General features: G+C 49.1%; 5 non-coding genes across 5 annotated transcripts; all 5 read left to right on the forward strand.

Annotated features, from left to right (window-relative positions):
* The first annotated feature begins 1932 nt into the window (after positions 1-1932).
* TRNAL-CAA (transfer RNA leucine (anticodon CAA)) lies at positions 1933-2042 on the forward strand. The gene is made up of 2 exons: positions 1933-1970; positions 1997-2042. It is a non-coding gene; the product is annotated as a tRNA-Leu (tRNA).
* Positions 2043-2984: 942 nt separating this feature from the next.
* On the forward strand, positions 2985-3094 carry TRNAL-CAA (transfer RNA leucine (anticodon CAA)). The gene is made up of 2 exons: positions 2985-3022; positions 3049-3094. It is a non-coding gene; the product is annotated as a tRNA-Leu (tRNA).
* Positions 3095-4814: 1720 nt separating this feature from the next.
* TRNAL-CAA (transfer RNA leucine (anticodon CAA)) lies at positions 4815-4924 on the forward strand. Its single transcript has 2 exons — positions 4815-4852; positions 4879-4924. It is a non-coding gene; the product is annotated as a tRNA-Leu (tRNA).
* Positions 4925-9273: 4349 nt separating this feature from the next.
* Positions 9274-9383, forward strand: TRNAL-CAA (transfer RNA leucine (anticodon CAA)). Its single transcript has 2 exons — positions 9274-9311; positions 9338-9383. It is a non-coding gene; the product is annotated as a tRNA-Leu (tRNA).
* Positions 9384-20779: 11396 nt separating this feature from the next.
* Positions 20780-20889, forward strand: TRNAL-CAA (transfer RNA leucine (anticodon CAA)). Its single transcript has 2 exons — positions 20780-20817; positions 20844-20889. It is a non-coding gene; the product is annotated as a tRNA-Leu (tRNA).
* Positions 20890-23064: the final 2175 nt, after the last annotated feature.

Here is a 23064-nt window from a genome sequence, read left to right on the forward strand (position 1 = left end):
CTGAATCAAAATAACTCACTGGCACTCCCAAGAGTAACTCAACATTGTTAAATGTTGTATTTTAGTGCACATTGTCATGGTAAACCTGGAAGGAAGTGGAATCTAATTATTGGAGAGACAAGATATTGTGTGAAGGAATTCTAAAGAAAACAGTTCTGCTCATATGACCTCCCCCTTAACTCTGAGTCAGAAATACATGGTCAGGCAGGCAATTCAACCTAGGCCTGCAGCTACTGATAAGTCACAGATGGAGGGACACATATCCCTTAGGCAAGCGAGTAAACAAGCAAACCAGATCGATACTACATACAGGCAGCGAGAACACAATGGTCTCAGGAGATTGGCCCCAATAAAAAAACATTTGGCCGGAGGGGTGCACATTCCCAAAACACCATAAAGTCAGATGTCACACTAAGGGGCCGATTATGATGGAGGACGGACTAGTCCGCCACCATAGAGTAGGAGGGAACCTCCGCATGGCCTGCGGAGTTCCCTCCTGTGCAATTAGGATGTGACCGCCACTCTGGCGGTCACATCCTCTATTTTTACCATTGCGGCGGGTGCAGCTTCAAGCTGCATCCGCCTCAATGGTAAAAATGCATACATTGCATTTGTATGCAGAAAGCGGCAGGCACCGTGCGGTGCCTGCCGATTTCTGCATACAAATGCAGGGGGGTACCATAGGTACCCCCCATGTGCACACCCAACCCCCCCTTTACCCAGGGGGCCCGCAACGGGCCCCCGCAGTGAAGTTACACATGCTTTTCCACGGCGGAAAACCCGACGCGGAAAAGCATTTTTCACAGGCCATCCTAATATGACTGACGGTGTCTGGGAGACACCGTCATCATATTAGAGCTTTTCCGCCGCGGTTGTAAGCCAATCGCGGCGGAAAAGCGGCGGACGGAAACCAGGACCCAGCAGCCATCCTAAGTGGCGGTGGGTCTTTGGTGGGTCCGTAGAGGATTTTCCGCATCCTCCGGGCCGGCGGTGGCTTCTGACGGCCCGTAGGATGTGGAAAATCCTCCATCGCAATAGGCCCCCTAGTTAGGAACACACAGTCAATCTGAACACAGCATGCATACTACACACAGTGATCATGCGCTCCCCATGCTGGACATCTGGACACATACCCACTGGCCCTGCATCATGTCCACACAAGGTCGAGGCCCACCTGCGCCTCTTATCAAACAACCAGATTTATGACCCCGTGACTAGGCCCAGATTTCTGTATCCAAATGAAAGTGCAAATTGTTTTATGATACGTCATGTAATGTATAAAATTGCACCCTAAACCAATGTGCTTTGAGGCAGGCTTCAGGCCCCTACTCTATTGCCTGTCTCTGCCGCTGCGTTTAATTAAACCAACTGTTCCTGTTTTGCCAAACACCTCTTGTCTCATTTTTCAAGATAAATCCACATTGAGCAACACATTAAATTTGGAAACGTCTTTAATTGTGCCACTGTGACCTGTGGTTTTGATTTTTACATGCCAATAAATGCATTTAATACAAATAATATTAATTTGTTGAAAATGCCATGAAATACAGCAAGACCAGCATTGCCTTCGTTCTGCTTACTCTGTACTGTGTTGTAAAAAATGTATTTCTAATAAAATCTTTTGAAATAAAAAAACATATTGCTGCGCACGACATGGGGCTCAAACCCACCTTGAGATAGAGGTTCTCATGCTCCATCGTTTGTACTATCACACATACTTAGAACTCTAGGGGTCCTAGCTTTCCTATATGTGAGGAACAAGGAAGGGTGGGGATATGGAGGGGCTAGTTGCAGAGTTTATTTTGTGTCCTTTGATTCTGTTTTCACTATTGTAACTCTCTTTCTGCTCAGTCTCCTAGAACCCCCCTCCCCCACCCTCTAGATGGGCCCTTGTGATATTAAGATATTATTTAGCTACAGTCTTACTCAGTTGTCAGGATGGCCGAGCGGTCTAAGGCGCCAGACTCAAGAGCTGACTCTTCCCACCAGCTGGGTGTTCTGGTCTCCGATTGGAGGCGTGGGTTCAAATCCCACTTCTGACACAATAACATTTTAATCTAATTCCGTGTATCACCCTACTTAGGCACCCCCTCTCTCTTCGAAGCGAGGAATATGTGCTGAGTATGAGTGTGTTTGTATGTGAGTGAAGAATGCCCATTGGAGACGGGGCGGCTAGCCACTCCCACTAATATAGATCCAAAAAACGGAGGGTTTGTGATAAACGTGAATACGCTTTTACAAAAACAGACTACTACGCCCGACGTGGAGCTCGAACCCATAACCTTGCCGTAAAGAAATTCATGCTGTGCCTTCTGAACTAGCACGGGTACATCGAACTCGCTTCGCCCTAGCTGTCATATCTGTTAGGAACGAGGGGGCTGGTGTTACAGAGTCTATTGTGTTCGTTGCTTCTGCCTCCTGGTGTACCTCTCTGCTCAGTCTCCTGGACCCACCCCCTGGCTCTGGAGGGACCCTTCTGCCTCTGCAGACCCACTGCTGGGTACAGATCTCGCTGCTTCCGCCTGTCTCCGTGTTCCTTCCTTAACATACCGGCTGCAGGCAGGGCTGGATGCCTCCTCCAGGAACACCAGGGGCGCCCGCTCAGGATAGCAGCAGTCGGGGGTGGAGATCCCGAGTTCCAAATCTGGGATCAAGTCACGAGCTGCCGGAGGAGGGGGATCATCCGTGGAATCCCTGCAGTTGTACTCACTGTCTGAGACTGTAGCGCCCAGAAGAGCAGCGGAGTGCACGTGCATCAGGAGACGACGATTGCAGAAGCAGATCGGGCTGCGGCTGTTGTTCCCTGTTCTGCAATGCACGGATTAGGGGTAAACAGTGCGAAATTCAGCTCTCGGCTCCTTTCACTAGGTTGACAAGGGAAGGTCTGTGGATGAGAAGTGCAGCTAAACAACACCCTGAAACATTCCTGTCACATGCATTTGCCGAGCTCTGATGACATCACCTGACATTGCACATCTTCAGTTGTCAGGATGGCAGAGCGGTCTAAGGCGCCAGACTCAAGAGCTGACTCTTCCCGCCAGCTGGGTGTTCTGGTCTCCGATTGGAGGCGTGGGTTCAAATCCCACTTCTGACACAATATCATTTTAATGTACTTTAATCCTGATCCAAGCGGGTTCACCATCCCCTTTACTTCCCCAGGCCTCTTCCCCCCTTCGAAGTAATCCCGGGGGAATAGTGGTTGAAAATATGGGCGTGTTTCTATGTGACCGAGTAATGCCCAGTGGAGGCTGGGCTGCTACCATTGGCCCTCCCAGGCTGGTAGTGGCGTGTGGAAGAGGTGTGTGAGCTGTTGTAAGTGGCAGCTGCTAGAGAGACTTATCAGGTCGCAAATTGTAGCAGTTTATTTTTTTTCTCATCTCCACTAATATAGATAAAAACTGGAGCGTTTGTAAAAAAATGTAAATATGGCATAAAAAATACCTTTACGCCCAACGTGGGGCTCGAACCCACGACCCTGAGATTAAGAGTCTCATGCTCTACCGACTGAGCTAGCCGGGCGCCGTGATAACAGTGTAACCTCATTGTTTTGATATATGGCTATATAATGGCCCCTGCTGTCCGTACAGAAGGAACCAGTCATTGGAGGTTACAGTCAACTTCACAGTCGCTGCTTCCACTCATGTATCTCTCTCTCTCTGCCCAGTCTCATGGACCCCCCTCCCTGGCTCTGGATGGACCCTTCTGCCTCTGCACCCACCGCTGGGTGCAGATCTATCTGCTTCCGTCTGCCTCTCTGTGCCTTCACTTGCCAGCTGCGGGGCTGGGTGCCCCCTTCGGAAACACCAGGGCGCCTTTCATAACACGCGACGCTCTCTAGGCTGTTGCCGAGAGTAGCGCCTGCCTCTAGGCGCCCGTCTGCGCTGCTCAGAATCCCAGCCTTCAAGGGGGAGGGATCCGGACTTGGTCCGCCTTCTAAATCTGGATCCAGTCACTAACTCGACCAGCACGAGCAGCCGAAGGCGACCCTGCAGCTGTACGCACCGTTTGAGGAGACCCTTGAGACTACCACGTGCAGAAGAGGAAGATTGACTCAGGGCTGTTGCCCCTCCGTTCTGTAAAGCGAGGATTGGGGTCAAAGGCGAGGGAAAGTTCAGCCCTGGGCTCCCCTCAGGTCGAGGAGAAGAGGAGGTCTGTGGGGGCGGGTACACCTGAATAATACTCAGAACACCCCCCAGTAACAGTCTGCATGTCACAGATCTGATGACACCATTCGACCTCCCATTCTCTAAACAGCTGTCAACTGTCCCTTCAGATGTGGGTTAGGAAGCGTTAATACCTGATGTCTGTTCCAGACTTCTCAATTGTGAATGCCAGGTGGAGATTCTATCCTTGCTGATGGCTGTTCTATCAAATCAGCTTCCGATTTCTGTCCTAAGACATTTAAACCTAGTTGTCTCTTCCAGCAAGTATCATTGCATGTGGCATACATGTCTCAAGCGGCACACGACAGTGGCGGTGCCCTTACTGTGACGTCAGTGCCAGATGTCTATTCCAAAATGCCTGGGTTCCATCCAGATGTCTGAGCTGTAATATCTCAGCGGTGATGTCAGTGAAATGATATTAAATTGAGCGCTGGTGCAGGCTGAAAAAAGCCTCGTGGTGGGTGTGTGATGTAGAAGGTTGAGTTGCTGGTGTCAGTTAAAGATTTCGCCCTTTGATGCAGTTCTCGCCGGTCTGATTTCTGTTAGGGACACCTGTGCTGCAGAGCCAGTAGTGATAAGTGTCAGACGAAAGACGTTTTGTGTCGTCACAACCAGCCTCCAGAGCATTGTCCCAACCTGTATGGACCAGCTGTCAGGATGGCCGAGCGGTCTAAGGCGCCAGACTCAAGCGCTGACTCTTCCCACCAGCTGGGTGTTCTGGTCTCCGATTGGAGGCGTGGGTTCAAATCCCACTTCTGACACAAATTCCTTTTGCGACGTGTTAATATTTGCTCCACTTTTCCTTCCCATGTGCAGTTTCTGTGGCTTTCACTTGGGATTGGGGCGCAGCAGCGGAGTCAGAGGAGGAGCGTCTCCTAAAAGTTTGAAGCCATGACGTTTCCAGTTTCTAGCTTCCACCCCTGTGCAGGCGGAAAGAAGTTGAAAACAGTTTTACATTACCTGTGCCTTAATGTAGAAATACCAGAGTGCAAGGCTGTGTGAGAGGTTCAAAGGTCTGGATGTGTGAACTCAAATTGAGGGAAAGGAAAGCCCCCGCAGATACATGCCATGTGAACAGATTTATGGTTGATGTATTAACAATGTTTAATGCGACTGGTTTGCATTGTGAAAATAAATCTATATTTATTGTAAAACTATTTACCCCGGGGCGATAGTGGTGTTCTCATGGCCTGCAATGATATTGCAACACATGCAAATAATGTTTTTTCTTCCTACAGACTTACATCCTGTCCTACAGTTTTGCATCCTGTCCTACAGGTTTGCATCCTGTCTCAAAAGCATCTACAATATTCCTAAAACCCAGTATGCCTGACTTTTACTTTAAAGTTTCAACTATCAACTCTCCTTCTGCATTCAAAAGACTCTCTTCTTTGTTTCCATCCTTTGCATGCCTGCGCTCTCAGAGAACAGTCGTCTCCAAATCACACGCGTTTTTGCCTTAAACCTTACTACTGTTTCTCTGCAAACTGCCCACAGTTATTTCAAAGATCACAACCTCGCATTTAATAGTCATGCCTATCAAATCTGCACCCTTTCTCCTGTTGCTTATTTACCAATACTACCAACCAATGCATGACACCCACACATCCCCTTCTCCCATTTAAGATGTTATGTTATGTTAAGTCATTTCTAAAGCGCGCAGCTGCCCCAGCAAAGAGGCGTCCCGGCGCTGGCAAATCTAAATGGTACATAATCCAACGAGAGCTAGCCAGTCATACTCTACAACACTATATTTAGAGGGTTTTAATTGCCTTCCTGAAAGCCAGCACGTCATCCATTCCGCGGATTTGGGCCGGCAAGGAATTCCGTAGCTTGGCTGCCATGAACCGAAACGACCGACCACCAATACGGCAGAGTTTAGTTCGTGGAACAGTCACCAAGTGTTGTCCCAATGAGCGAAGGTTGTGTTGAGGAACATATGGGGTCAGAAGGGTGCGTAGAAGTTCCGGGCTCCCAGATTTAAGAATCTTAAATGCCAGACACAGAGCTTTGAACTGAATCCGGGCATAAATCGGAAGCCAATGCAACCCTCTGAACATAGCTCTAGCCGAACATCGGCGGGGAAGTCCCACCAAAATTCTAGCTGCCGAGTCTTGGACTCGTTGGAGTCGTTGAATCTCGGCTTTATTGGCCCCCAAGAATAGCACACTGGCATAGTCCAATCGCGATAAAATAGTGGATTGGACAATGAGCTGTCGCACTGCTGGTTCAAAGAACTTCAGGTGAGGGTTGAGGCCCCTTAGCAGACCCACACATGTGGCAGCCCCTCGCTTAGTATGGGTCTGAAAACTAAGCGAGGAGTCCATCCAGACTCCCAAGTTCTTTACCAGTGTCTTAGGCGTCGGCATAGTCCCCAGAGATGCCGGCCACCAATGCTCATTCCAAAGGGCAGTGTTCTTCCCCACCAGTAGGACCTCAGTTTTGTTCGCGTTAAGCTGAAGACAATTGTCTGCTATCCATTGGGCTACTGCTGTCATCCCGTCTCTGAACCTAGTGGCCGAGGTAGATGGCCCTTCAGCTAAGGTGATCACAAGCTGGGTATCATCAGCATATGATACCATCGTTAGGTCCTAATCCTTTGCCACAGCCGCTAATGGCTGGACATATAGATTGAACAGAGGCAGGCTTAATGCAGAACCCTGAGGAACCCCTTGGCCTATGGATTGGGATTGGGAAGAAACGGCGGGGCCGATACTCGGAAAGATCTGTCCCTCAGGAATGATCTGAACCACTCTAAGGCGGTTCTGATAATCCCTACTGCCTCCAGGCGATGTGAAAGAATGTCATGAGATACCGTATCAAAGGCAGCGCTAAGATCCAGCAGGATCAGCGCTGCACTTTGACCGGCATCTAAGATCACCCGCAGATGTTCAGTCGTGGCTAGTAGGGCAGACTCGGTGCTATGGCCTGGCCTAAAGCCATTTTGGGATGGGTCCAGAATATTATGAAGGCTCATGTATTGAGATAGGACATTATTAACATGGGCCTCAGCAATCTTAGCCACCCACGGGAGAAGAGAAATAGGTCTGAAATTCTCCGGTTTTAAAGGGTCCAACGTGGGTTTCTTGATGATAGGGGAGACCCAAGCCTGCTTCCAGGTCCCCGGGAAGAAGGTTGAATTGCTGGTGTCAGTTGTTAAGATCACATCTAATTCTCACTAATGTAGTCTACAGCATAGAAACACAGATAAAGGCATGGAATGGTTTCTGTAGAGCACAAAACAAATTCCAATAAGCAACAATAACTACCAAAAAAACAATAACAACAAAAAAACAACACTAACCCCGAGACCTGGTGTAGTAAGGGCTAGATAATGCTATTACAATACAAAGTGTAACCCACACTAAAAAGAATGCCATATACTCAGCAGTCAGACAGGTGGTTGTAGTTCATGCAGCCTACTTAATTATTCCCTTTTACTGTCCGACACTCTCACATAAGACAAAACAGCTGATGGTCCACCACCCAGTACTATACCAGTCTACAGCAACCCACCCAACACTAACAGAACAAATGCCGAATAACTGAAGAGATTTACCACATACCTCTGGCCAACGGAGGACTCTAATAGAGCAGTGTCCTAGTCAGGACACTGCACGTCCTGACTAGCAGAACCCCTGTCACTTCTTGGTATCTCGCAATGGCAGTGAGATCTGGGATGACATTAACAAAGCTCATCCCTCCAGATCTCTGCACCGCTTCTCCCTTTAACCTACGCCTGCTCAGGATCATAAACGCAAACAAAATATCTCAGAACGGACAGCCCAGTACAGTAAACAGCGAAGTGGACTATGAGCAGAAGAGGTGCCGTAGAGTGACCTGCAGAGCTGCTCAAAGCTGACAGCTTACTGAAAACCATAACCTGAGTGCCTGCCACTCACGCTTCTTCATCCATCACACTGCTAACTGCTGCGTCCTATAACACGATCATCGCACCTCGGTGGTCATCACACACAACATGGAAACGCTTCCCACACAGGATCAAAAGAAACACTTCCAACCAAACACCTTACAAGGTGTAGCGACTACCCATGTAGGCAAGTGCATCAGCTCCCACATAGGGGTAATAAGCGCTATTTAAATGTTGCAACGCAATACAGTACCCAATGGTTGCTCAGGATCTGTGTTGCACGTCTGCTCTGAGATGTGTAAATCAACAAGGCTCTCCTAGCATGCTCCATTGGGGGTGTCTGGCCATTAAAGGATTGCTATTGGCTTTCGTGGCAGACGCCATAGCTGGTGTCTTTCCTGAGACATTTGATGTCTGATGGAAAACATCTCCCTGCTGATGGCCATTCTGGAAACGGTGCCCTGCAGATGTGGGTTAGGGAGCGTTAATACCTGATGTCTGTTCCAGACTTCTCAATTGTGAATGTCAGGTGGAGATTCTGGCATTGCTGATGGCTGTTCGATCAAATCTGCTTCCGATGTCTGTCCTGAGACATTTAAACCTAGTTGTCTCTTCCAGCAAGTATCATTGCATGTGGCATACATGTCTCAAGCGGCACACGACAGTGGCAGTGCCCTTACTGTGACGTCAGTGCCAGATGTCTATTCCAAAATGCCTGGGTTCCATCCAGATGTCTGAGCTGTAATATCTCAGCGGTGATGTCAGTGAAATGATATTACATTCCTGGTGTCTGTGCCACAATGTTAAACTGCGGGGTCTGATGGGGTGCACTGGATTAGTAAGGGCAGTTTTGGCTGCAGCCTTCGGTTCTGTGGCCTTTAGTGTCTGACATCGGCTCCAGGAGCACGTCTAGAGTTGGGTACGTTACGTTAGACAATTACGTTGCTATCTGGTGCACGGATAAAGGGTTTATCATAAATGCATGCGCAATAATTGAGCGCTGGTGCAGGCTGAAAAAGCCTCGTGGTGGGTGTGTGATTCGAAGGTTGAGTTGCTGGTGTCTGTTGTTAAACATTTCGCCCTTTAATGCACTCTTCGCCGATCTGATTTCTGTTAGGGACACCTGTGCCACAGAGCCCGTTGTGATAAGTGTCAGATAAGGGGTGTGTTGTAAACTCTCACTGTAACGTGCTGTCACAACCAGCCTCCATACCATTGTCCTAACCACTTTCATCAGCTGTCAGGATGGCCGAGCGGTCTAAGGCGCCAGACTCAAGAGCTGACTCTTCCCACCAGCTGGGTGTTCTGGTCTCCAATTGGAGGCGTGGGTTCAAATCCCACTTCTGACACAATTATTTTTAGTTATACCTATTTTAATTATAATCCCAGCGGATTACGGCCTTTAACACTGTACATGAAGTAAACGGGCACTGAGACCTCACTAAAAGTACAGCTGTCTGTGTGTGATATAGAACGCTTTTTTAGGAGGCGGAGCTAAATCCGGTTCGTAGGTGCTTCAGGTTGGAAGGCAGTGAGATCCGAGCGAGATATATTGGGCAAAGAGCAGGAGGTGTATTTTCTTTAGCCTCACTAATAAAGGTAACAAGCATTTACAATGCAACGGTCTCGCCTTTGCAAAAGTTAGAGCTATTGCCATTGTAAATGACAAACTTTTTATTTATGTGTTGGTTTTGAAAACAGAGAAATAAATGGCATTGTCATTTACAATGGCAATAGCTTAATCTTTCGCAAATGCGAGACCTATTGCATTTGCACACACACACACAGAGCCACACACATACACACACAGAGGGCCACACACATAGAGCCACACACACACACACAAAGAGCCACACACACACACAGAGCCACACACACACACAGAGCCACACACACAGAGCCACAAACCAGGCTGCTTTTGGTGGGTCCTATCTGCGTTGGCAATTATCACCCCACTCTCGGTATTCTTCCCCCGGGTGTTGTTTACTTTGCAGCAAATTCGGAAGAAGACGCAGGATGTGACTGTAGCCTTCATACTCCTCTTCACTTCCTATGTACATATGTGCAGCTACTTTTACCACGTTAGGAACACCCCTCTAAACTTCTTATAACACCAAAAGTCTTTTCACCCATAGGCCATTGCCTACCAATCACTCCCAACAAATAAAGTGGCCTCCTACTCGTTCTACCAAAAGTGCTTTGAGGTCATGCTGGGGTATGAGGCGCTATGCAAATGCTACAATTCAATACACCATTGAAGGGTTGACACAGAAGAAGATATAATGAAAAGGGGATGAACAGTGAAGGATAAAAGCAAGAAAGTACAAAATGGAGCGAGATAAGTAAGGACGGTGAGAAACAAGGACAGGAACCATGGGTGCGTACAAAAAAATAAGAAATCGAGAAAAAAGTGAGAAAGAAAAATAAACACTCGAAAGATAGATTGAAGAGGGTTGGGTCATGTTTTTTTTAAAAGTTGTGATCAGGGTGATAGAGTAGCTGAGAGGCGCAGGGTGGGATTAAGGAAAGGAGCTGGGGCAGCTGGAGGGTAAACCAGGCAGGAGCAAGTATGTCAGAGACTAATAGAGACCATTGGAGGAACGAGAAAGGATCAGAAAAGGGGCAGATAAAGGAGGTATTCGAGTCAGAGGGCAACAGGACAGGGGCGTAAATATGTCAGATTGATGGTGTGTGTAAGGGCAGATGGAGAGGCAGGAGAAGGGCAATTAGAGGAACAGATATGGGGCAGTGGGGATAGAGTGTAAAGAAATTATGCTTAATGGAGTGGATGAGTTTCGTGGTCAAGGGTGGGCTGGGGCAGGTACAGATGCAAGAGAAGGGGCAGTTAGAGGAACAGATTGGGCAGAGAGTGGAGAGACTGACACTGGGGTAGATGAGGGCAGGCACTGCCGGGGTCAAAGGCAGACCGTAGGGTTGGGACCGGTACGGATGCAAGAGAAGGGGCAGTTTGAGGGAATTTAAGGAAGAGATCGGGCAGAAAGTGATGCAGCACATAGTAGAGAGAACTGACACTCACTGGGGTAGATGCAGGCAGTTACTGGCGGACTCAAGGGCAAACCGAAAGGCTGGTGCAGGTACAGATTCATGAGAAGGGGCAGTTAGTGGAACAAATGGGGCAGAGAGTGGAGAGACTGACACTGGAGTAGATGAGGGCAGGCACTTGGGGGGTCCAGGGCAGAGCGGTGGTTGGGGCAGGTAGGGATGCAAGAGAAGGGGCAGTTAGAGGGAACTTTAGTGAGCAGATGGAGCACAGAGTGTAGAGAACTGACACTCACTGGGGTAGATGCAGGCAGGCACTGGCCGAGTCAAGGGCAGACAGTAGGGTTGGGGCAGGTTCTCCCCCTCTCACAACCCTCGTCTCAACTCCCAAAATACCTTCAACTCTGAAGAAACACAGCTCTTAGTAGGCCACCCTCCTGTGATCCTAGCCTTAGCCTCTGCCAACACCAGATCGTCTTCCTACGCTTGACTCCATTCTTCTGGTGGAATTACACTTGTTCCCTCACCCAAACAGGCCCCACTGAATAGTTCAAATATCCCTATCTTGTACTTTTGTCCAAGGAAGAGGCAATCTGTTAAAAAAAATCGACCACCTTATTACGAACTCCAGTCATGTACTGGACACTCACCACTACGCAATTAAGGTGTCATGCATTTAGGTTGGCGAGGACAGAGGTGACTCGGGGTAAGCAGATCTCTTTGGAGGAAGGTCGTGCTCCTCTCCACATGGGATGGGTGACCCAAAATAGAAAAAACCTCTTGCACTTTTGCCCTGTGTGTGGTGAAGTCGAAGCGCCCTGCCGGCAAGGTCGCAGGGATTTCTAGATGCGCACTTGTATCTCTCGCAACTTTGATTCCAGCCGCCATGATCACCGCTGTTGTGACGTCAACGCCTGCTAGCACCAACTAGATCTGGGAGCCATTGCACACCAATAGCTTCTTCAGTTCTAACGTCCCTGGGGAAGCGCCAGACACCTGTGCCTCCTGCTCTCTCCACGTCTCGGGAACAACATTCCCCGGTCTGTAAGCACCGACCCCGCTCACTCACCCCCTGTACAGCCAGAGAGGGACTGCGGTTGGTTGCAAAAGAGTGTAAGTTCCGTGCAGTGGCCTGTTATTGGCTGGAGCTTCTTACTCGCGCCCCTCCTCCTCCGAGCTCTGCCTCTCGCAGTGTCAATGGCTCCTCCTGCCACAGAAAATTGGGGCTGAGAGCGGAGATTGAGGCGAGCTGCTCCCGTGTTCGCGGCAGGTAGGGCAGAGGGAAGGGGGGAGGCGAGAGCGGGAAGAGGAGAGCTGCGGCAGAGGGAAGGGGGGAGGCGAGAGCGGGAAGAGGAGAGCTGCGGCAGAGGGAAGGGGGGAGGCGAGAGCGGGAAAAGGAGAGCTGCGGCAGAGGGAAGGGGGGGAGGCGAGCGGAGCCGAGCAACTCCGGAAACACCACCATGTTTCTCCGTGGTCCAGCAGAAATGCCTCAGACGCAGCGACCCAGGCGGTGCAGATTACTCGCCTCCTTTTATTGAATACTGTTGAGCTGATTAACAGCTTTTAAAGCGGTTTTCCGCATCTTTTGCATTTAGCGCTGTGTGCTTTTAAATGAGACAGTAATTTTCTTACTCTATGGTGCTTCATTATTTCACGTTCAGCGAGTGTTTCCTACCTGCCTCCTCACGCTCCAGACCCCGGTCTGCCCCGGCTGAGTGCCGTTTGCGCGGAGGGTCGCCTGCAGAGCGCCATTCACCCGCCTCCTTTCCCCACTTCCGCCCTGCCTCACACAGTGCAGGTCAGCGTGCTAGTGGTTGTTGACCGTTTTGCATAAATTCCTGTGTCTTGCGGGTCACCATTGACAGACGCAGCGACCCAGGCGGTGCAGATTACTCGCCTCCTTTTATTGAATACTGTTGAGCTGATTAACAGCTTTTAAAGCGGTTTTCCGCATCTTTTGCATTTAGCGCTGTGTGCTTTTAAATGAGACAGTAATTTTCTTACTCTATGGTGCTTCATTATTTCGCGTTCAGCGAGTGTTTCCTATCTGCCTCCTCACGCTCCAGACCCCGGTCCGCCCCGGCTGAGTGCCGTTTGCGCGGAGGGTCGCCTGCAGAGCGCCATTCACCCGCCTCCTTTCCCCACTTCCGCCCTGCCTCACACAGTGCAGGTCAGCGTGCTAGTGGTTAAACGCCCCCTCCACATAAAATGGCGGATTGGCGGAAGCGCAGCGGACGAGCGCAGCGGGAGCGCCGACGTCGCGCCGAAGCCAAGCCAAAGTCCTGCCCGTCTGCGCCCGTCCGCGCCGGGCCGCGCTTAGCTGCCTCCCACCTTGCCCCTACGCTCCGCTACTCATCAGTGGACCTATGTTCTCTACAACACCCTGTCCCGCTGCCCCCTGAGGCCTTCAGGAGGGCTCAGGATTGCGGTATTTCCAACTTCCCTTGCACGGCGTTCCCTTCCTCGCCTGGCCCTGTTCCCTTTCCCGCCTCCGCTGACTCCCCTTCTCCCACTCCTACCATTGCTACCCTTAAGATCCTCTACCTCAATACGCGCTCCATGGTGAGACACCAACTTGAGATCTTCCACCTATTAGATGACACCAACGCAGACATTCTCTTTCTGTCAGAGACTTGGCTGACAGAAGACTCTGTACCCGATATCCTAGCCGCTCTTCCCAACGGCTACTATATCCTGCATGTAAATCGGCCCGGAGGGCACGTTGGCGGTGGGGTCGCAGACATTATCCGCAAAGAACACGCCTTTTCCATCCTAGACTGCACCCCTATCCCTCACTCTCAAACCCTTGTTATTCTGCTTCGCTCATCCTCCACCTCCCTTGTCTGTGTCCTTATGTACAGACCCCCTACCTATATGCCCTCCTTTGCTCTCTCAGTTGGGGAACTCCTTTCCCAGCTTCTTATTAATCACTCCAGAATTCTTTTTCTGGGTGATTTTAATTATTGGCCTTCTGATCCCCAAGAGAGCCGACTGTCAGAACTGTTTACGGAAACTCTTACCAGCCTGAATTATCAGCAGTTGATCTTCACTCCCACTCATTGCAAGGGCCATATACTCGACCAGGTCTGGTTGGTCAATATTGACTCTTCGCCTCCACTGATCACCCCTTGTACCTGGTCCGACCATTATCTTGTCTCCTTTTCTGTCGACCTGCACAGTTTTCACTGTCCTCCGCGCCCTGTTGGCATTATGGCCCGTAACTGGAAAAACGCCAATATGACTACTTTCCATTCTCTCTTGGCAGCCTCAACTCCCCCTGCTCTTGAATCCGTATCCCACCAAGCCTCCTCTCTTGAGCTCTGGTTGAAAGCAGCTGCCGATGTCGTAGCCCCTCTAAAGTCCATTAAAATCTCTCGCCCCCATGACGCCCAGCGATAGGTCAAGGACCAGCTGAAACTTGATAAACTGGCCCTTCGCCAGGCTGAACGTCGCTGGCGCCAGAAGTACGACCCTGTACTCAAGACTGAATTTACTACTTTACTAAGTAAATATAAATCTTCTATTCTTGAGGCTAAGACTTCTTACTTTTCAGGCAAGATTCTGGAGTCGGCTTCAAAAGCTAAGGACATCTTTTCAATCGTCAATGAGCTCTCCCTCCCTGATCGCATCACCCTTCCGCCTGCTCCCACCCAGGCACTGTGTGATGAGCTCAATTCCTTTTTCCAAGACAAGATCTCCACAATTAAAAACAATATCTCCCCACCCTCTCCCTCCAATTCTTTCCCTCTCCCTTCCGAAAATGTCCAGAACTTCTACACCTTCCCTCCCATTTCTATCACTGAATTTCACAGTATCCTCCATAAAGTTAGCTCTGGCTTCCCCAGGGACTGCTGCCCTCCTCACATCTTTAAAGAAATCTTTAGGCTCTGCCCCGATCCTGCCCTGGCCCTTCTCAACTCCTCGTTGACATCAGGGGTTGTTCCTGAGGCTTTCAAGCAGGCCATTGTGTTACCCATCTTGAAGAAGCCTAGCGCAGACCCTCTTGTGATGAGTAATTATAGACCTATCTCTCTCCTCCCCTTTCTGGGAAAGATCTTGGAGACATATGTAACCAAGTGCCTCAGCTCCTTTATGGAAACTTCCTCTTTCCTTGACCCTCATCAGGCTGGCTTTCGCCCACTACATTCCACAGAGACGGTGATTGCGGCAGTAATGGACACTCTCCAAACTGGTGCCGACAATAACATCCCCCAGGCTCTTGTCTTGTTAGATCTGTCGGCGGCTTTTGACACGGTCGATCACACTATCTTGATCGACCGTGTCAGCAACGCCGGGATCCGTGGGGTCGCCCTTGATTGGGTTCGATCCTTCTTGCAAGGCCGCTCTCAGGCTGTCCACCTCTCCACCTTCTCCGCCCCTTTCACCCCCCTCACCTGTGGTGTTCCCCAAGGCTCAGCCCTTTCCCCGCTTCTCTTCAACTTATATATGCAACCACTCCTGGCATCCCTTCGTCACTCCCCAGCCACCATATATAACTATGCAGATGATCTGCAACTGATTTTCCCCCTGGACACTTCCCCCACCTCCCGTCTTAACATCCAAACCACAATGCTACTAATCTCTGACTGGATGGCTCATAGCCAACTCAAGTTGAATCCGTCCAAAACGGAACTCGTCCTGGTGGGCGGCCCCACCAACCCTTGGGATGACAACTTTTGGCCCCCTTCCCTTGGCGCCCCCCCTCGCCCGGTCAGTACCGTGAAAAGCCTAGGAGTGATCATCTCGGAGGATCTATCTATGAAACCTCAGATCTCTGCAGTTACATCATCCTACTTTTTCCAGCTGCGCAGGATTCGCAAGATCTGTAGATTCTTAACCAGAGAGGCACTCATTCTAACCATCTTGGCCTTGGTCATCTCCAGGGTTGACTTCTCTAACATCCTGTATGCGGGGATCCCCGCCTACCAGCTTCAAAAACTCCAGTTAATTCAGAACCAGGCTGCTCGCCTGGTGTTTCGTCAACCCAAACACCAGCATGTTTCCCCCCTTTTGAAGAGCCTTCATTGGCTCCCTGTGGCCAAACGGTGCTCCTTTAAACTCGGTTGCACCTTATTCAAATCCCTTCACAACCACGCCCCTGAGTTCATTTCTTCTAAACTCAAGCGATACCTCCCATCCTGCAACCTTCGATCTTCTGCCGATAATCTTCTCTGCATTCCACTGATCCGCCGAAAAAAACACGGCGGCCTCCGGTTTTCTTTTCTAGGTCCCACTTTTTGGAATTCCCTCCCTTCTTCCTTTCGCCATTGCCCCACCTACGAATTGTTCCGCAAAACCCTGAAAACTCACCTTTTTAAGTTAGCCTTTGAGTAATGCTCCCTGCCTTAGTTTGTTATGTCTGTTATGAGCGCCAAGAAACCGTCTCGGTGTACGTGCGCGGTATAAATTTTTTAACATAACATTTAACATAACAAACACAGCGTCATTTATTTTTGGATTCGGGGGCGTGTTTTTCTTTCTCTCCTATTCCCATTGGCTGGAAGATAAAAATCCAGCCAATGGGAAGAGGAGAGAAAGAAAGTAAAACCCCCCCCCACCCGAATCCCAAAAAGACGGGGCTTAAACGGAGTGATGCCCCTCTCCTCCAATGGCTGGCCTTCATTTAGGAAGCCAGCCAATGGAGAAGAGGGGCGGGTTCAAACCCCACTCTGCAAAACATCAGTTCTCCCCAGCGAGACTGCGCAAGCGCAGCCTTCGCTAGGCGGAGACCTAACCAGCGAGACTGCGCAAGCGCAGCCTTTGCCAGGCGGAGACCTAATAACCAGCGAGACTGCGCAAGCGCAGCCTTCTCAAGGCGGAGACCTAAAAAGGAGGAGTGTTTATGAAAAATGTTAAAAAAATCTACACGCCCAACGTCTAGGACGTTCTTTGCTTCTGCCTCCTCATGTTCCTCCCTGCTCAGTCTCCTGGACACACCGCCCTGGCTCTGGATAGACGCCTCTGCCTCTGCTGGGTACAGATCTCGCTACTTCCGCTTGCCTCTGTGTGCCTTCCTTAACATCAGTGGCGGCTGGTCCATAGGGGCGTTGGGGCAGCGCCCCTCTAGGCAACCGGGCAGCAAGAAATGTAAGCAGACAAATTGACAGCTTTGACAATTCATCTGTTTACATTTCCGGCCTGACCTGCGCTGGCAGCTGCTTCACAGCCTAAAATGCGCATTAGTCAACAACACATGAACAGCGCACGCAGGCGAGTTGAGCAGCAGGAGTTCAGACTTCAACTGCGCATCTGCGAGGGGTGCTTTTTATTTCAGCACCCCCATTCCATTGACATTACATTAGGCATGATGCGCATGCCTAGTGTAGTGCAGGAGTATGCAGATAGGCTTTTGCTCGGGCGGTGACGTACAGTCGCCCCATGGCCTGTAAAATGCCAGTATACAGCCCAGTAGCCGTCCACAGTCCATCCAGTCTTCTGATTTGCCACTTGCAAGTCAAGCAAAAGAGCACGGAGAAGTTAGTTCCACGTCTTTGAGAGGAGACGTGATGACATGCGAGACCGGCGGAGGAGATGCCTGGTAAGTATGTTTTTATGTTATTTATTCATTTAATTACGCCTCTCCCCCCTCCCCCCCCCCCCCCCCCAGTCATGCAGGCCGCGGCTGGTTAGGTGAGCTGGCCGGAGTTAGTAGGAGACTGATCTAAGCTATCCTGCAGCCGGTCCCATCAGACACCCGAGCCTGGGGCGATGGTGACAGGAAAGGAATCTGTGCAAGACAGGGGTGAAGAACAGCTGTGCATGGAACTAGTGGGGAATGGGGTCATACGCAGCCACTTGCTTGCTCGGAGCCGGGTCCACATCTGAGCTCCGGCCATGCTGGCATCTCCTCTCCCACGAACAATCAGCAGTGCTCTAACTGGGCGCTATTGCACCAGTGCACTGACACCAGCAACTGTGCGCCAGCACAACTCTGTACTATTATTCATACAGCACACTACCACAGCTGTGCACTATGTGTGCGGTGTACCTCTTCGTACACAAGTGACAGTGCGCTAACAAATATGTGCATGTCACACCTACCAGTACACTGCATCCGATCACTGTCACAAGGAAAGGTTCTCTGCACCGATTGTGTACTACCAACAACTCTTTATTATTCAAACTATGCACTACCACAAATGTGCTACGATTCCCACAGTGTGCCCCCACAGCTGTGCACCACTACAACTCTGCACTATTCAAACACCGTACTATAACAAAAACACACTATTCCGATGTTCTACCTCTCCAACTGTTCACTAGCATTGATCAATTGTTAGTGTGCTGCAAAACCGGTGCACTGCCTACCACAACTTAACATGCACCATCACCTTTGAGCACTCCCACAAGCAAGCGTCCACAGCTCCAACTGTTCACTACCAAAATTCAGTGTGACTGCAACTGTGCACTGACATCGTTGTGCACTAGTCCATGCCAGTGAAAGTTATCACTTCTTTAAGCAACTGTACACTAGTAATTAAGCAAACCTTCACTAGTAACTGTGTGACAGTATTGCACCAGAGGATTAACACAAGTAAGTTCTAGTCCAACTGTGCATGACCACGACTGCACACTATTCTAACAAAGTGCCACTGCAGCAGTGCACTGTGCGAGTGACAGTGCTCGAGGAAGATGCACTACCACAAGTAACGGTGTGTCACCACATCTTGGACGTTTCGAAACGTAATGTCTATTACTTTGTGCATCACTACAGATGCACCAGCCCAACTATATCCTGCCCCAACTTTGCACTACTCTAAGTAACTGTGTACTGTGCACTGCCCCATTGGGACACCACAATAAGTAACTCTTTCTACTGGCATCTGGGCATTGTACACCACTATGCACTACCACGAGCTACTGTGAACTACTTCACCTGTGCGCTATGATTAGCACATGCATATAACATGCAGTTCCTCAAGTAACTGTGCACTGCCAAAACAACCCATTGTAACACTTCTCAGGTCACTTTTAAAGCGTGTGTGCCTTTTTCATTTCTAAGCTGGAGCTGTTGCAGGCAGCGCCTCTTTCAGACAGCCTTTCGGCTGCGGGTGTCCACGGTGGAAGAGTCACGAAAATGGTTGACAGCCAAGGAGTTATGCTCTTTTGAATGTGGGATGTCCTTTATTGGAATAGACATAGACACCCCTGGCCGTCGCTGCACATTGCTCGTTCCTTTAGAAGTGGAGCTGCGGCATTTGCTCCCTTGTGAAATGGATCCAAATATCCGAGTCAGGCCCAAAGCGATAGATATGTGCTTACTATGTACAGTCAGGCAACAGCAGCACAAGCTTTACACACACATAGCAGGTACAGTACAGCAGCTCATGCTTCATAAACACTACATGTACAGTACTGCCACAGCAGTGCAAGGTTCACACACACACAGAATGGTCACAGAATTGTCTCAGTAAAAGAAGCGGCAATGCAACCTACACATACACACAATCACAATTACATATACACATTATAAAAGGTACAGTTGTGCACGCAAGTCGGTCACTTTAAGGAGGCAATTGATAGAACTTTTTTAAATTTGTGACCCCATGTCTAATTGTATGTAAAATAATTTTGTATTAAAGTGCACTCTTTTTAAACATTTTCACAGAGGGGACAACCCCCAAACCTCCTTTTGTTGATCGGGCTTGCTTGCTTTACTTGGCTCCGATGTAACTCTCAGCCCCAACTTTTACGTCCCGCTACTTAAAAGTAACCATCCGCCACTGCTTAACATACCGGGCCTTCAAAACTGACCTCAAAGTTCTCCTTCTTCAAAGACACTTACAAATGTAATTCACACCCTCTCTATTATCTGAAGGAAGACCCTCCATTATGGAGAATCGTTTTCTCCAAGACTATGGAAGTGCCTTCCCAGTGTGTTCTGCCATTTATTGCAGTATTATCCTTCTACCTTTGTTTGGTACTCGTTTGTAACATGCACACATCACTTTTCTCTTGTGACACACTGTTTGCTACCTCTTACATTTTGTTTGCTTTAGATACTTGCACAAGTGCCACCACTGCCTTCATAACGTTTGCTCTTGTGTTTGAGTGTCTGCCATATATTGCAGCACAATACCTCTACTTGTACTTTGTACGCTTTTTGAAACCTGCACACATGTCACTATTTCCTCCTGTAATGCACCGTTTGCCACCTCTTGTATTTTGTTTGCTCACAATTGTCATTTTTGCCTCATGTAACTTAACGTTTGCTTTTGTAATTTGTTCACTTGTAATGTTCTCCTCATACATCAGTTGTGTTCCTATTGTGAAGCGCTCTGAAACCTTCGGGTAAAGTCCGCGCCAAACAAAAACGCATAAAATTAATAAATTAAAAAAAAAAAACAGGGGCGCCCGCTCAGGATAGCAGCAGTCGGGGGTAGAGATCCCGAGTTGGGCAGACTTCTAAACCTGGGATCAAGTCACCAAGTTCACAAGCTGCAGGAGGATGAGGTTCATCCCTGCAGTTTTATTCACTGTTTGAGATTGTAGCGCCCAGAAGACTATTGAGTACGTGCAGCAGAAGACGCAGCAGATTGAAAACGCAAGGCCTGTGTTACTCCGTTGTGTATCGCGAGGATTAGAGTTAAAGTTAAACGGTGCGAAATTCAGCCCTGGCCCCTTTCAGATCGTTGGAAAGCGAAGGTCTGGGCGGAAGTAAAGTTGAAGAACACACACAAATCGCCCAATAACAATCTGCATCTCAACGAGCTGATGACATCACCCGCCTCCCTGCCTATCAGCTGTCAGGATGGCCGAGTGGTCTAAGGCGCCAGACTCAAGAGCTAACTCTTCCCACCAGCTGGGTGTTCTGGTCTCCAACTGGAGGCGTGGGTTCAAATCCCACTTCTGACACATTAACATTTTAATCTACTTCAATCGTGATCCCCCGGTATCACCCTCCCAATCCCCTCCCCCTTTGAAGTTAAGGTGTCGATCCCGGGGAATATGTGCTGAAAGTATGGGGGTGTGTTTGTTGTATGTGACTGATGAATTAAAAATTTGCAAACATTCGTGACAAGAATTTTCAATTCTATTAAGGAGGCGAGGATTATGCTTTCTCCATTTCTTTACTACAGACAGCAGCCAATAGTAATACAGTAAAGAAAAACAGGAACTACAACACCTATGAACACCTGGGCTACCATAGAGACTGTATCACTATATAAACCGGATAGAGGATATCACTTCCTCTTTCTTTGCGTAACAGTTAATCAGAAAAAAGTCAAAAGTCAACTCAAGTGATCCGGAGCCATCCAGCAGGAAACATCCCAAATCCAAAGGAAGGCGAAACAGGTGAAGAAAAATCCAAGGCACCAAGCATTCGGAAGACTCAGCATGCCGCTACAAGTCTGGAAACCAACAGCGAAGGCCGAAGAAAAGCAGAATGGACTGCAGAACATCCTCACTTCTGATCAGATCCTGAAAGAAAGGCAGAGCCGTAATACACCATCCCAAAACCAAGGAACTCCAAGGTATAAAGGGTAGGGAAGAAACATTGCAGTAAAAGAAACCAGAACAATGTCATAACATATACAAGCATTACAGTAAAATATGCACATAAAACATATGGGTGGGATAATCCTCGCCTCCGTGTCCTTAATAGAATTGAAAATTCTTGTCACAAATGTTTGCACATTTTTAATTCTATGGCAGGACAGGAGGCTCTGATTATGCTTGTTCAAAGCTGAGCCACCACAACAGAAGCAATATCAACAATTGGCTTGAAAGAAAATGTTTTGAAAACAGAATCGGAAGACCAATCAGCGGCCTTCATAATATCAGTCAAAGTCACTCCAACAGAAAAGGCTTTAGATGCCATGGCTCCCCGAGCGGAATGGGCTCCGAAAATGGAGACATCAATTCCAGCTTCAGACATGAGCCAACGCACCCAGCGCGCCAAGGTAGCAGGCGCCACAGGCTTAAGGGGCTTTTGTAAAGCAATTAAAAACTGACCAGACAAGTTCTGCAAATCCTTCATGCATTGTACAACACATATTATTGAATTCTGCGGAAAAGCAGGATACGTGACAGAGGAGGTATTGCATTTAATATGCCTAGAGATGGTGAAAGTGACTCCGTCCGGAGAGAATGATCGACCCGCCAAGTCTAATGCCCGAACATCCGAAACCCGTTTGCAGGATACCAAACATAAAAGCATTGTCAACTTCGCTGATATTTGTTTCCGGGACAAGGAAGCGTTAGCAGGCCAAGACTCCAGAAAATCGTAAAACAATAGAGACATCCCAGAGAGTCACATACTTAGGACAAGGCGGTGTTACCAGCCTGATACCCCGTAGAAGTTTAGAAATTAAGGGATGTTCACCCACAGGTTTCCCATCTACCATGTCATGGCCCGCAGAAATCGCAGAGCGAAAAGAATTGACCGTCCTGTAAGCAAGACCTGAAGAAGCCAGAGAAGTGAGAAAATTCACCACTACAGTAACATCTGCTGAAGCGGGATCCAAATCCCGTTCAGAACACCAGTTACCCCATCGTCGCAAAGCGGAGACATAACACTTGTGGGTATTGGGGCCCAGGCCTCCCCGATAAACTTTGCAGCGTCTCCAGATAATCCTGAGACCTGCCAGCGTTCCCCGAAATCCGCTACGCGACCAACCGGAGCTGTCCTGACAGAATTAGAGGATGAGGGTTGAGCAGGGGATCCAACAACAGGGTCCTCTTCTGAGGAAGAAGGAGCGGCGTCGAGCAACTCATCTCCATCAGATCCGGAAACCAAGCTCGAGCCCTCCACAGAAGAGTTATCAGAATGATTTCCGACAGAAAGTGCTTTGTCCGAGCCAACACCCTCGGAATCATTGCGAACGGAGGAAACGCATAACAGAGGTGATGAGGCCAGTGCTGCAGAAACGCATCCGTGGCCAGAGCCTCCGATCCGGACGCCAACTGTAAAACTTGGGCAGTTGAGCACAGAGGCGAGAAGCGAACAGATCTATCAACGGACGACCCCAAATGCGGGAGCGAGTCCGAAACACCCTGAGGTGAAGCCTCCAGTCGCTGAAATCCAGC

This window comes from Lissotriton vulgaris, unplaced genomic scaffold, assembly GCF_964263255.1.
Source record: "Lissotriton vulgaris unplaced genomic scaffold, aLisVul1.2 SCAFFOLD_1548, whole genome shotgun sequence".
Lineage (NCBI taxonomy): Eukaryota > Metazoa > Chordata > Amphibia > Caudata > Salamandridae > Lissotriton > Lissotriton vulgaris.